Raw genomic sequence first — 14,144 nt, forward strand, 5'->3', positions numbered from 1 at the left:
AAGAGCTTTCAGTTTTATTCTTCAGCAGACAAAATGCACTGACTTTTTTTTTTTTTTAATTCAAGAGTGGTATGATTCCATAAGAGATTTAAAGCAGTAAATTTGTTAGGACTGGGAGATTGATTGGCATTGATTGATTGGGAAGATGGTAGCAAGGAGACCAGGCTATTAGAGGAGTAGGGCAAACACACTCTGATGTGATCTGAGACCATGGCCATTTTCTTTCAAAAATGTTTTTGGAAATATTTTGTGGTTATTATTTTTAAATAAAATAGCTCCTACTCTTGATTTCACTACAAATGTTAAAATATTGCCATCACTTATAGGACAGTGCCGTCACTTATTATACAAAACCATAGGCTAATGTATAATGCTTGTAATAGAGCATACTTGGTAAAAACAAATGCAGCTGCTTTAATTTCTATGAGAAAAGTAAAAAAAAAAAAAATTTTTGAATACTTCATGCAAAGTATAACAAGCTTATAGGCTTTTACATTTTCCAGTTCAAATTGTCATTCCTATCTAAGAAGGATACGCAATACGATGAAAGAAAACTTGCCTTAAAATCTTTATTTTAAGCAGGGACCTAGTGCAGTGATTTTATTCTCCTAATAAATATAACCCCACATAAGGGCTGTCACCATATCCTGTAATAGGCACCAAGTTTGAGCCAAACTAATTAGCAATAAATCTGCCAGAACCCACTCAAAATATTCTCCTAATTAATCAGAAAAGAAATAGATGAATTGAAAAATGTTATTATCCCATGAAAGAAATTGTATCAATTTCTGTGGTTACTTAACTGATTTGTCTGTCTTCATACTGGCACACCCATCAGTCTTTGCTTAATAAGTCAGTTAAAAATGTTCTGATCACCTAGGATCAAGGGATTATAAAAAGCTACAAGTATCAAGTAATTGTGATTTTTAGCTGGATTATATTTATTTGTTTGAGCACACTTCACTAATAAAATATTTTTCCTTTATTTCATATATTAAAATAATTATCTCCACTTTTTTTTAATCTTTAGATGATTTCTGTTCTTTTAAAACCCTCATTTACTTTTTACTGTTTTGGTTCCTCTGCGTAATAATTTTTTTTCATCTCTTCCTCAACAGTTTCCATTGAATGTTTTCAAAATACTTTCATCTAAATTTTAAATGTCCCTTGAGTGTAATTAAGCTTCATTAAGCATAACAATCTAAATCTTAACACCAATAATGGGCACTTAATAAAACAAAGACAACCTTCCATTGGAAGATTTACAAATTGGCTCTATATGTTCTTTTCCAGGCTAAGGAAACAACAGTCTGCCATTGGATATAAATTTTACCTTAATATTTGTACCTTTATTGCTTTATTCCATGCTTTTAAATGGTTAGAATATCATGGGCTTTTTCCAAAATTTCTGAAGGAAAAATATTTTAAAGTTCTTATTAGTCTTCAAAAGTATAAAGTATGGAAAGGCGGGAAGGGTAGAGAGAGATGTGACTTTACAGCAGAGAAACATGCCAAACATGACCTCAACTTCATGGTAAAGACTAACATCATCAGTGAAAATCATTTCAATTGTGTTTATCTTTGATATTATGTGATAAGAATGGTACTTATCTTTGTATTCTTTATCCCCAAAGCCCCAAAGCCCCAATCTAAAGATGGAAATAAAAAATCAGACAAACCCAGACTGATACTCTACAAAATACCTGACCAGCACTCCTGAAATATGTGAAAGTCATCATATACTTTGATGATTTTCACATATTTCTTATACTGAGAAACTTTGTAAGAGGAAGGTAGTGCATATGATAATTAATGTAATGAGGTATCCTGGATGGGATCCTGGAACAGAAAAAACAATTAGGAAAGTTCACGTGAAGTGCAGAGTTTGGTTAATGGCAACGTTACCAACATCGGTTTCTTAGTTTTGACAAGTGCACCATGGCAATGTAAGAGGTTAACTGGATGAAAGTTATTCAGAAACTTTCTGTACCATCTCTGCAAATATTCTGGAAACCTAAAACAAGTCTATTTTTTGAAAGTTTATTCACAATTTCATAAGAAGAGATAATCAATATCACAATGTAATTGTGAAAACAGGCAAAATAGTCTTATGTCTATTCCTGATAAATTATGTATTGATTATTAATAGAACTTCCACATGCATTTTATGCTATAAAATATTTTGTACAGTGGATTTATACCTCATGAGTTAAGTTAATCAAATGGCAAGGGGAACATTTTGTCAAAGTTTCTCTTGACAGTGCATTAAACTACCCATAAAATACGGAACATATTGTCTTATGTATACAACATCGTAGAGAGTTCTTGTAAATCCTTCATAATGTTTCTCCATGGTATCTTTCCTAATAAATATAATCCTTCAATGTAATTTTCAAATGGTATAAAGGAAGTTTCCATCTTCCAACCACTTGCACAAACAATGTGATTCATTTCTTTCTAAATGATCTGGAAACTCTTTGGAGAATGTCTGCTCTCTTTTCAAAGGCATCAAAGTATGGACTTATTACTTAAGATTCCATTGAATTTACTCTCAGAGGCACATGCTCATTGAGAAAAATGCTGAATCATCACCTCTCACTACTTATTATGGTTCTTTATTTCCAGAGGTTCAATTGAGTTCTAACAGGTATACATGTGACTCTGTTGTATTTCAAAATGGTGAATAAATTTATATTAGTAATATTTAAATTTATCATGCATAAAAATTTTGTATAGATAGGATGGAAATACAAACAATTGGACTAAAATCAGTGAACTGTGTTTAAAATATAAACATAAATATTGAGACTAGTAAAAATATGTGATCATCCAATGAATATTGTTTTAAAAATTAACGTTTGAAGCAATTACATCTAATTTTTGTGTTGCTGCTGTACCATTTAAAGAGATACCCCTATTATTGTGAGTGATAGTGGTTATTATTTGTATTGATACTGAATTAAAAATCTCAAATTGATTTTTAAAAGTTATTAAAAATCATTGATCAAGTAATAAGAAAAATTAACTGGAAAAGTTCAACTGCTTATACAATTCTGACAAATGAAGGAACATAATTAGAAAGTTTAACCATCATTAAAGATGTTATCTGTGTCACATGAAGTAAACTAAAAATGCAGCAATTAAAATGGGAAAACTTTAGTGTTGCTCAGAGTGTTTCTGGCTCTTGACCTTTCAGACACATCATTGTATGCATTTTCTTGCTCTTTTTTATTATGTGGGGTCAAGTGAGGCACTCTAATAAGCAAATTATGTATATAAATTTGTTGTGATATTTCTAGGCCAAATATTTAATTGGTTGTGCAAATCTCTAGAGCTTTATTTTTCCTCTGGAAAAGTGACCAACGTTATTCCAAATAGTATTTGCCCCATCAAGCTAGGCCCTCCAGTAACTCTGAAGTTCCAGTGGATAGAGTTGCTTTGTTGACTAAGATCTGTTTTTGCATAGCAAATAACCAAAAAATAACAATTTAAAGCCTTTGTTTTGTTGTTATAAGTTACTGAGACTTGAGAGTTGTTGGCTAACAGATCATAACGTTGCTTGTACAGTTATGGTGTTACTTGTTTTTAGTACTAGCATTACTCTAGTTTTAAAAGTTGTTTAGGCCGGGCGCGGTGGCTCACGCCTGTAATCCCAGCACTTTGGGAGGCCGAGGTGGGCGGGTCATGAGGTCGGGAGATGGAGACCACCCTGGCTAACACAGTGAAACCCCATTTCTACTAAAAGTACAAAAAGTTAGCCAGGCGAGGTAGCAGACGCCTGTAGTCCCAGCTATTCGGAAGGCTGAGGCAGGAGAATGGCATGAACCTGGGGGGGAGGAGCCTGCAGTGAGCCGAGATCACGCCACTGCACTCCAGGCTGGGCCACACAGCAAGACTCAGTCTTTTAAAAAAAAAAAAAACAAAAGTTGTTTAAATTTCATTTGTAATTGGAAAATAATAATTATATAGCAATATATATGTGTGTATATATGTGTATATATTGGGTATAATGGATGTTTTGCTACATGTTTACAATGCAGAATGATCAATTCAGGCTAATTAACAAATCCATGACGTCACATAACTTATCTTTTTTGGTTGTGAAAACATTTAAAATCTGCTCCTTTGGCAATTTGGAAATACATAATGCATTACTGTTTATGATAGTCACCATTCTGTGCAATAGATTACTAAAGCTTATTCCTCCTGTGTACCTCAAATTTTGTACCCTTTTATCAACATCTCCCCTTTTCTCATCCCCCTCCCTCCCCCAGCCTCTGGTAGCCATCATTCTACATTCTACTTCTAGGAGTTGTACTTTTTAGAGTCCACATATGAGATAGTGAAGTATTTGTCTTTTTGTGCCTGGCTTATTCACTTAGCATAATGTCTTTCATGCTCATCCATGTTGTCCAAATAACAGGAATCCCCCCTTTTAAGGCTGAATAGTATTCCATTGTGTATCTATATAAAATACATTTTTGTTATATATTTAACTATTCATGAATACCTAGATTGCTTCCATATATTGGCTATTGTGAATAATACTGCAATGAACATGAGAGTGTTCATATCTCTTTGGCATGCTGATTTTAATGTCTTTGGATATATACCCAGGAGTGGGATTAATGAATCATATGGTGATATAGTTTTGATCCGCCTCCCTTCCCCCCAAATCCCATGTTGAAATGTAATCGTCAATGTTGGAGGTGGGGCGTGGTGGGAACTGACTGGATCATGGGGGTGGATTTCTCATGAATGGTTTAGCATCATCTCCTTAGTGCTGTCCTCACAATAGTGAGTAACTTCTTGCGAGATCTGGCTGTCTGAAAGTGTGGCACCTTGCTCTCTCTCTCTTGCTCCTGCTTTCACCATGTGATGTGCCTGCTCCTTCTTTGCCTTCTTCCATGATTGGAAGCTTCCTGATTCCTCCCCAGAAGCAGGTGCCACTCAGCTTTCTGTATGGCCTGCAGAACCATGAATCAGTTAAGCCTCTCCATTTATTTGTGTCATCTGTAATTTTTTCATCAATGTTTTAGTTTTCTTTATGTATATCTTTCGCTTCCTTAGTTCAATTTACTCCTAAGTATATTTTTATGCTACTGTGAACAGAATAAATTTATTTTCTTTTTCAGAAAGTTCACTGCTTGTGTAAAAAATGCTGTTAGATATTGTACGCTGATTTTGTACCCTGAAACTTTATTGAATTCATTTATCAGATCTAACTTCTTCTAGTGAATTCTTTAGGTTTTTCTATATATAAGGTCAGGTCATTGGAAAACAGAGACCATTTTACTTTTTCCTTTTTGATATGGACGTCTTTTATTTCTGACCAAATAAATAAAATAGTCTTCCAGTACTATACTGAATAGATCTGGTTAGAACAGGCATCCTCATTTTGTGCCTAATCATAGAGGAGAAACTTCCAACTTTTCACAGTTATGTTACCTGTGGGCTTTTCAGATACGGCCTTTTATTGTGTTGAGGTGCCTTCCTTTTATACCTAATTTATTGACAGTTTTTATTATAAAAGAATGTTGAAATTTGTCAGATTTGTTTTCTGCATCTATTGAGATGATCATATGGGTTTTATTCTTCAGTTGGTTAATATGGTGTATTATATTTATTGATTTTTATATGTGCAATCCACTTTGTATCCCGTAGATAAAACCCACTTGATCATGATGAATGACTCTTTTCATGTACTGTTGAATTCAGTTTGCTAGTGTTTGGTTAGGGATTATTGCATGTATATTCATTAGGGATGTTGTCCTGTAATTTTCATTTATTGTGGTGTCCTTGTCTTGCTTCAGTATCATGTAATACTGGTCTTGTAAGAAAATTTTTGGAATATTCCCTTCACTTTTATTTTTTTGGAAGTTTTTGAGACAAAATTAGTATTAGTTCTTTTTTAAATGTTTGGTAGAATTCTACTATGAAGCTCTCTGGTTCTGGGCTTTCCTTTCATAGTAGAATTTTTTATTACTGATTTCATTATCATCATCTTTCTCTACTGACATGTTCAGATTTTGTATTTCTTCTTGATTCAGCCTTGGTCAGTTGTTTGCTTCTATAAGTTTATCCACCCTTCGAGGTTTTCCAAATTATTGGCATATATTGGTTCATAGTAACCTCTTATCATCCATTGTGTTTCTGTGGTGTCTGTTATAATATCTCCTCTTTAGTTTCCGATTTTATTTATTTGAGTCCTCTTTTTTTTCTCTGTGTCTTACTGGAGGTTTGCCAATTTTGTTTATCTTTTGAAAGAAACAACTATTCATCGTATTAACCTTTTCTATTGTCTTACTATTCTCTAATTCAATTATTTCTTCTGTGATCTTTATTATTTCCTTCTTTCTACTAATTTTGGGTTTTTTATCCTTTTTATAGTTCCTTGAAGTGTAACATTAAGGGTTTTATTTTAGGTTTTTCTTCTTTTTTGATGTAGGTATTTATTTCTATAAACTTTCCTCTTAGCATGACACTTGCTGCATAAGTTTTAGATGTAGTGTTTCCATTTTCATTTATCTCAAGATACTTTTTATATTTTCTTCTTAATTTCTTTATTAGTTGATTGTTCAGGAGCATGCTATGTAATTTTCATGTATATGTGATTTTCCAAAAATCTGTTACTGATATTTAGTGTTATTCCATTGTGGTCAGGAGAGACACTTGATATGATTTCAATATTCTTAAATATTTTAAGACTTGTTTAGTGGCCTAATACAGTCTATTCTGTAGAGTGTCCTGTGTATGCTCCAGAAACATGTGTACTTTGCCTCTGTTGGATGAAATGTTTTATATATATGTCTCTTAGGTCCATTTGGTCTGAAGTGTTGTTCACACTCAAATCATCATTCCCCTATTGATTTTTTTTGTCTGAATGACTTGTCTATTGTTGAAAGTGAAGTATTATATTCCCTATGTTATTGTGTTACAATCTATCTCTCCCTTCAGTTTTATTCATATTTGTATTGTATATTTAAATGTTCCACTGTTGGGTACATACATATAAAATTGTGTTTATTTTATTTTTATTTATATATTTATTTATTTATTTAAGGATGCATAGCATTCTGTGGTGTATATATTCCACATTTTCTTTATCCAGTCTATCATTAATGGGCATTTAGGTTGATTCCATATCTTTACTATCATAAATAGTGCTGCAGTGAACATATGTGTACATGTGTCTTTGTAATAGAAAGATTTATATTCTTTTTTTCTGTTTATTTTGAGATGGAGTCTCTCTCTGTCACCAGGCTGGAGTGCAGTGGCATAGTCTCACTCCAATCTCTGCCTCCTGGGTTCAGGCGATTCCCTTCCCTCAGCCTCCCGCATAGCTGGGACTACAGGTGCTCACCACCATGCCAGGCTAATTTTTTGTATTTTAGTAGAAACGGGGTTTCACCATGTTGGCCAGGATATTCTCTATCTCCTGACCTCATGATCTGCCTGCCTTTTGGGTGTATACCCGGTAATGGAATTGCTGGGTCTAATGCTATTTCTGTCTTTAGGTCTTTAAGGAATCACCACACTGTCTTCCACAATGGTTGAATGAATTTGCTTCCACCAACAGTCATAAGTGTTCCCTTTTCTCCACAACCTCACCAGCATCTTTTATTTATTTATTTATTTTTACTTTTTAATAATACCCATCCTAACTGGCATGACATAGTATCTCACTCTTAATGGTGTGAGATTGTTTCTCATTGTGGTTTTGATCTGGGCAGTATGTCCATTTTAACTATATTTATTCTTCCTATCCATGAGCATGAAATGTTTTTCCATTTGCTTGTGTCATCTCTGATTTCTCTGAGAAGTGGTTTGTAATTTTTTAGAGACCTTTTACCTCCATCATTAGCTGTATTCCTATATATATTTGTTGTGACTGTGAATGGGTATTTGTTTGTGATTTGGCCCTTGGCTTGACTGTTGTTGGTGTATAGGAATGCTAGCAATTTTTGCACATTAATTTTGTATCCTGACATTTCACTGAAGTTGCTTATCAGCTTAAGAAACTTTTAGGATAGGCCGAGATGATGGGTTTTCTAGATATAGAATCATGTCATCTGCAGACAGGGATAGTTTGACTTCCTCTCTTCCTATTTGAATTCTCATTATATCTTTCTCTTGCCTGATTGTCCTGACCAGAATTTCCAGTATGATATGGAATAGGGGTGGTGAGAGAGACCATCCTTGTCTTGAGGCAGTTTTCCAGGGGAATGCTTCCAGCTGTTTTTCATATGCTTGTTGGCTGCATATATATTTTCTTTTGAAAAGCATCTGTTCATGTCTGTTGCCTACTTTTTAATGAGGTTGTTTCTTTTTGTAAGTTTGTTTAAGTTTCTTATAGATGCTGGGTTTGTCATATATGGCTCTTATTAATTTGGGGGTATGTTCCTTCAATACCTAGTTTATTGAGAGTATTTAAGATGAAGGGATATTGAGTTTTATTGAAAGCCTTTTCTGCATCTATTGAGATAATTGTGTGGTTTTGTCTCTAATTCTGTTTATGTAATAAATCACATTTACTGATTTGCATATGTTGAACCAACCTTGCATCCCAGGATGAAGCCTCCTTGATCATGAGTAAGCTTTTTGATGTGCTGCTGGATTTGGTTTGCCTATATTTTGTTGAGGACTTTTGCATTGATGTTCATCAAGGATATTGGCCTAAAGTTTTCTTGTTTTGTCATACCACCGCCAGGTTTTGGTATCAGGATGATGCTGGCCTCATAGAATGAGTTAGGGAGGAGTCCTTGTCAATTTTTTGGAATAATTTCAGTAGGAATGGTATCAGCTCTTCTTTGTACATCTGGTAAAATTTAGCTGTTAATCTATCTGGTCCTGGCTGGGTTTTTTGTTTGTTTGTTTGTTTTGTTTTTTTCTTTTCTTTTCTTTTTTTTTTTTGGTTGTTAGGCTATTTATTACTGCCTCAATTTCAGAACTCATTTTTTATCTGTTGAGGGATTCAGTTTCTTCCTAGTTCAGTGTTGGGAGGGCGTATGTCTCCAGGACATTATCAATTTCTTCTAAAATGTCTAGTTTATATGTATTTATAATACATGTAAATACACGTGTATTTATAATACATGTAAATACACGTGTATTTATAATACATGTAAATACACGTGTATTTATAATGCATATAAATGTCTAGTTTATATGCATTTATAATCTCTCATGATGTTTGTATTTCTTTGGGGACTGTGGTAATACCCCCTTATCATTTCTGATTATGTTTATTTGAATCTTCTCTCTTTTCTTCTTTATTAGTATAGCTGGTGGTCTATTATATTAATTTTATCAAAAAAACCAGCTCCTTGGTTTGTTAATTTTTCTAATTTTTGTGTGTGTTTCTATCTCCTGTTCAGCTTTGATTTTGGTTACGTCTTGTCTCCCGCTAGCTTTGGGATTGATTTGCTTCTGGTTCTCTATTTCTTTTAGTTGTGAACATCTTATAGAATTAATGTCCTAATTTAAGCTTACAGTACCTTAACTTCAGTCATCTACAAAAACCCTACAATTCTACTTTTCATTCAACACATTTTATGCTATTGATGTCATACTTTACACCTATTTATATCATGTACGGATTAGCCAATTATTTCTGCTATAATTTTCCTTTTTATTATTTTATTGGTACATAATAGATGTACATAATTTGAAAGTGCATGTGATAATTTGATATATTCATATAGTCCAATCAGGGTATTTAGGATATTCATAACGTTAAATATTTATATTTTATGCTAAGAAGATCTGAATTGTTTCCTTCTAGCTATTTTGAAGTGTTCAGCAGATTAATATTAACTATTGCCACCTTACTGATTTATCAAACACTAGGTCTTATTTCTTCTATATAACTCTATAGTTATTTTTAATACACCTTTTAAAAACTCTTCTATTGAGTTAATAGTGATTTATACTCTACTTTTAAAGTAGTAGAATATCCTGAATTTGACTACATGTTTACCTCTATCAGTGAGTTTTACACTTTCAAATATTTTTCTATTGTTACTTATCATCCATTTGTTTCAACTTTAAGAAATTCCTTTAGCATTTCTTGTAATGTTGGTCTCACAATGAATGCCTTTAACTTGTTTGTCTTGTAATATTTTCATCTTTTCTTTATTGCTGATGGGCAGTTTTTCCCCATATAGTATGGTTGATTGGTGATTCTCTTTTTCTTTCAGCACTTTGAATATGCCATTCCACTCCCTCCTATCTTCCAAGCATTTTGTTGAGAAGTCTACTGATAACCTTATGGTAGATACTTTATATGTAATGAGTTACTTCTCTCTTGCCACTTTCCAGATTCTCTCTTTCCCTTTGGCTGTCAACAATTTGATTACACTGTGTCTCATAGTATTCTTTTTTGAACTGATTTTGCTTGGCATCCCGTGAGGTTCCTGAATATGTATATCCCTCTGCCTCCCAAGATTTGGGAAGTTTGCTGAGGATAATGGCTTCCAGCAAACCACCATGGCACACATTTAACTATGTAACAAACCTGCACAACCTGCACATGTATCCTGGAACTTAAAATAAAATTGAATAAAATTTTGTTTTAAAGATTTGGAGCCAGGCACGGTGGCTCACGCCTGTAATCCCATCACTTTAGTAGGCCAAGGCTGATGAGTCACTTGAGGCCAGGAGTTCAATACCAACCTGACCAATGTAGCAAAACTCCGTCTCTACTAAAAATACAAAAATTAGCTGGGCATGGTGGCACATACCTGTAATCCCAGCTACTCGGGAGGCTGAGGTGGGAGAATTGCTCTAACCCAGAATCAGGAGGTTGCAGCTAGTCAAGATCGTACCACCGCACTCCAGCCTGGGCGACAGAGCAAGACTCTGTCTCAAAAAACAAAACAGAAAAAGATTTGGGAAGTTTTCACAAAGTATTTCTTTGAATAAGATTTTTGACTTTTTGTCTCTTCTCTTTCTTCTCCTTCAAGTACTGCCATAAATGTATATTAAATGATGTCTGATAGATTGCTTGTGCTCTTTTACTCTTTTTTTTTTTGTCCCTGTAATTTGCTAATTTCAAATGACCTGTCTTTGAGTTTACTGATTTTTCTGCTACATAATTGAGTCTGTTATTGGAAGTTTCTGTAGTTTCTATTAAAATTTTTAGTTATGTCATATTATTCAGCTCTAGGATTTCTTTTTTATTACTTCTATTTCTTTTTCCTTGTTTTTTTTTTTTGTTTGTTTGTTTTTTTTTTTTTTACTATACTAAGTTCTTGGAAACATGTGCAGAACGTGCAGGTTTGTTACATAGGTATACACATGCCATGGTGGTTTGCTGTACCCATCAACTTGTCATCTACATTAGATATTTCTCCTAATGCTATCAGTCCCCTAGCCCTCCACCCCCCAACAGGCCCCAGTGTATGATATTCCCCTCCCTGTGTCCATGTGTTCTCATTGTTCAACTCCCACTTATGAGTGAGAATATGTGGTGTTTGGTTTTCTGTTCCCATATTAGTTTGCTGAGAATGATGGTTTCCAGCTTCATCCAAGTCCCTGCAAAGGACATGAACTCATCCTTTTTTTATGGCTGCATGGTATTCAATGATGTATATGTGCCACATTTTCTTTATCCAGGCTGTTGTTGATGGGCATTTGGGTTGGGTCCAAGTCTTTGCTTTTGTGAAAAGTGCCACAATAAACATACGTATGCATGCATCTTTATAGTAGAATGATTTATAATCCTTTGAGTATATACCCATTAATGGGATGCCTGGGTCAAATGGTATTTCTAGTTCTAGATCCTTGAAGAATTACCACATTGTCTTCCACAGTGGTTGAACTAATTTATACTCCCACCAACAATGTAAAAGTGTTTCTATTTCTCCACATCCTCTCCAGCATCTGTTGTTTCCTGACATTTTAATGATTGCCATTCTAACTATTGTGATATGGTATCTCATTCTGGGTTTTGATTTGCATTTCTCTAATGATCAGTGATGATGAGATTCTTTTTTCATGTTTTTTGGCCACATAAATGTCTTCTTTTGAGAAGCGTTTGTTCATATCCTTTGCTTACTTTTTGATGGGGTTGTTTGTGGGGTTTTTTGTTTGTTTGTTTGTTTGTTTGTTTGTAAATTTAATTAAGTTCGTTGTAGATTCTGGATATTAGCCCTTTGTCAGAAGAATAGATTGCAAAAATTTTCTCCCATTCTGTCAATTGCCTGTTCGCTCTGATGATAGTTTCTTTTGCTGTGCAGAAGCTCTTTAGTTTAATTAGATCCCGTTTGTCAATTTTGGCTTTTATTGCCACTGTTTTTGGTGTTTCAGTCATGAAGTCTTTGCCCATGCCTATATCATTTACTTTATTTCTGTCTTCCTCACCATACCATACTTAAGAGAGACACAAAATCTGTCTCACTCATTATTACATCCCCTAGTATCTGGCGTGGCACCTGACACATAGAAGATGCTCTATAAGTAAATATCAATTAATGGAATTAATTTTGCAAACTTTAGTAACCTATAAGATGGGTTTAACTTTGCAACACCGATCTAAAGACTGGAACTTCTGGGACCACCTCTTGAGTTTCTTCCCTGATCTAAGGCTTCTGCCATTATTTATACAGGTCTCTTGCTAGAGCAGTATGCTGAGTTACCTGAGATCTGTAAACTGTATTTCCCACAGTGCTACTTCTATGTCAGATGCCCCTTTCTTACCCTAGAGAAGGGAACTTGGTGAGTACAATTAGAAACCAGAACTAATCATTTTACATATTAACCTTTTTCAATTATCCCAGTATCCCTGTGGGGCAGGCACTCATCTCATGTTTGGAAAATAAGACACAGAGAGGTTAAGAAACTTAATACAAGTTTGTGCACTGAATAGGTGGCAGAGCAAGAATGAGGATCAGCTATTTTCATACTTTTTCATGCTGAGGCATAGCAGCCACCCAGATAATCCCTGCAGCATTCCATGGCTCATAAGAGAAGGCACTCTCAGTGCATGGTAGGGGCAGTCAACTGGAGAGGCATGGTAGACTTGCAAAATTTTATTTAATCAGGGGTGGATAAGAGTGTCTAGAGTTGGCCGGGCGCGGTGGCTCAAACCTGTAATCCTAGCACTTTGGGAGGCCGAGACGGGCTGATCACGAGGTCAGGAGATCGAGACCATCCTGGTGAAACCCCGTCTCTACTAAAAAATACAAAAAACACTAGCCGGGCGAGGCGGCGGGCGCCTGTAGTCCCAGCTACTCGGGAGGCTGAGGCAGGAGAATGGCGTAAACCCAGGAGGCGGAGCTTGCAGTGAGCTGAGATCCGGCCACTGCACTCCAGCCTGGGCGACTGAGCAAGACTCCGTCTCAAAAGAAAAAAAAAAAAAAAAAAAAAAAAAAAAAAAGTGTCTAGAGTTAAATATGTCACTAAATTTCAGAGTCCTGTTAACTCCAGCACTTGCAAGTAAAGAGAATAGATATCTGTGCTTTGCCTGCTCATCAAGCACCACTCACTCCCCTCTCTCTCTGGGAACCCCCTGCTTTCCCATTCTCAGTTTTGTGTCTCTCCTGTGGGTGTATGTCAATCAGAGCCATTCTAACACCGTGATTGGCTCAGCAGTGGGCACATGACCTTTTCTGAGCCAGTGGCATGCTTGAGCCTTCAGGTGGAAATACCAGAGTGAAGACTCTCAAATTTTCCCCCTGGATCTGCACCTAGAAGTGTGTGGCCCCAAATTGACAGAATCTGCTGAGATGGTTCAACTGTAAGAGGTGATCCTAATTTGGAAAGAAGCCAACACTAAAATAAAGAATCTATGACCTAATGGTGCCTTGTGTCTGTATCTGGAGAGACCTGACTTGCTGATACTAAGCAAGACAGTATATTATCTTCCTTCCTTCCCTCCCCTTTCCTTTCCCCTTTTTCTTTCTCCCTCCCTCTTCCTCCTCTTCCTCTTCTTCCTCTTCTTCTTATTCCTCTTTTCAACTGCTCCCTTCTCTCTTTCTTTCTTAAGCCAGTATTGCTTACGTTTTGTTATTTGAGTTCCAAAGAATCCTATCAGATATAATTCATCTCATTTAAAGATCTCAACAACTCTATAAGACAGTATAGGCAGGGCAGGACAGAAATTAGAGGCATTGAATTTATAATAAAAATTTACAAAACTTAAA

The sequence above is a fragment of the Theropithecus gelada genome, chromosome 6, assembly GCF_003255815.1.
Source record: "Theropithecus gelada isolate Dixy chromosome 6, Tgel_1.0, whole genome shotgun sequence".
Classification (NCBI taxonomy): domain Eukaryota; kingdom Metazoa; phylum Chordata; class Mammalia; order Primates; family Cercopithecidae; genus Theropithecus; species Theropithecus gelada.